Consider the following 1,734-nt stretch of genomic DNA (forward strand, 5'->3'; position numbering starts at 1 on the left):
TTTTTAGTAGAGACGGGGTTTCACCATGTTGACCAGGATGGTCTCGATCTCTTGACCTCATGATCCACCCGCCTCGGCCTCCCAAAGTGCTGGGATTACAGGCTTGAGCCACTGCGCCCGGCGTGTCTCTACTTTTAATTGTATGCCTGTGACAGGCATCACCTAATCAATCATCACAGGATTTATGCCTGATGAGCTAACCAAATCATTGTGAACACGTGGTAACTTCTGGCAATCAGAACTTCCACCAATCAGAACTGCTAAAAGAGGTGAAACTACTTTATGTCCTGGGAACTGTCCAATAGCTATCGAGCAGACAAGAGTACAGAGCCCTGGCAGGGCAGGTGGCCCAGGAGTGCAGCCTCCTCTTCCCTCCTCTTCCCAACTCTGGCCAGTTGCTGATCCCAAAGATAACAGGGGAGGAAGTTTCAGCTGAGAAGATCAATCACGCGGTGGCGGAGGTGAAGAACAGCCTGCAGCTCTTCGAGGAGTATTTTCTACAGGACAAGATGTTCATTACTGGGGACCAAATCTCACTGGCTGACTTGGTGGCCGTGGTGGAGATGATGCAGGTGTGGGGAGGGGTGGAGGAGGGTTAGACCTTGGGCAGAGGTGGAACTCCTCTGTGACCAGCGGGGCCATCACTTGAAGATAGGCTGGTGAAGTGGGAAAGGCAGGTGGAGCTGCCATGGGGGCTGTGGGAGCCAGGTCTGGGTGCCCGGTCTGGGTGCCCGGACTCAATGTGTGGGCAACAGGAAGCACAGAATGTTATGAAACAGGAGGGATCACAGTTCTCCATGCTTGACAAAGATTCTTCAGTGTGGGAGGAGCTGGAGGGTGAGCCTGAGATAGGGAAAAGAACACTGCATTTCCTGGTCAATCCACCAGCATCCCCGATGCCGCCTCCTCTTGTTGGACTCCCCAGGAAATGTTCACTGGCTTCCTGGGTGTCCTTCTGGTCCTACCTGTTTCCCAGAGCTCCAGAGAGACAGCTGTGAAGGACAGCTCTCCTGGCTGGGTCTGAGCCACATCCACTGTGCGTCTGGAGACACACCTGGGTGTGGGGCATTTATGTGGCCTCTACATGCAGGGGAGGGTGACCAGTTCTGCCTCTCAAGACGCTGGCCAGGGTCTACACTGGCCATCCTGCACACTGGCTAGGGCACTGCACACTCACCAAAGAGAGTGGCCAGAGCTATGCCCAGGAGGAGGCATCCGGGATCCTCGTGGATTGGCCAGGAGACGCAGTGTTCTTTTCCCTATCCCAGAGATCTTTGTCTGATATGCAAATTAGTCTCTTCGATCTGTTTGCAGTGCAGACCAGCATGGGAAAAACTTATTCTGGCCTCCCCCAAGGGCTCAGTCATAGGCTTCATCTCCCACCCCTTACATTTCACCCACCACCTCACCCCTCTTGGGCTTCCCAAAGATCTTGCGTGCAAGCTAAGCTACAGGGTAGACTGCCTTAGTGAGCCAGCCAAACTGCAGGGCAGACTGCCCGCCAGGTCTCCCATTCTAGCCCCTGTGCTTGATCACAGTGGGAGGTTAAACATGGGGAAAAAACTGAGTTCTCCCCCTCATCCACATATACACACCTGGGATAAGGGGTTTCCCTGAAAGAAGGCAGGATTCGTGGGAGGTCGCAGGCTGGAGAAGTGGGAGCTGCCTGGGCCAGGAGCCCTCTCAGTGTGGTTCAGAACTTGGAGCGAGAAGACCAGTGACCAAGGACCCTGG

General features: G+C 54.5%; 1 protein-coding gene across 1 annotated transcript in view; it reads left to right on the forward strand.

Annotated features, from left to right (window-relative positions):
- The window catches only part of LOC108282241 (glutathione S-transferase theta-1-like), a 5,699-nt gene extending 5,202 nt beyond the window's left edge, over positions 1-497 (forward strand). The window contains exon 4 of the mRNA XM_037727680.1: positions 396-497. The gene's annotated coding sequence lies outside the window, so the exon portion shown is untranslated. The remainder of the gene's footprint in view (positions 1-395) is intronic.
- The last annotated feature ends 1,237 nt before the right edge of the window (positions 498-1,734 follow it).

Source organism: Cebus imitator, unplaced genomic scaffold, assembly GCF_001604975.1.
Source record: "Cebus imitator isolate Cc_AM_T3 unplaced genomic scaffold, Cebus_imitator-1.0 Scaffold237, whole genome shotgun sequence".
NCBI classification, from domain to species: Eukaryota; Metazoa; Chordata; class Mammalia; order Primates; family Cebidae; genus Cebus; species Cebus imitator.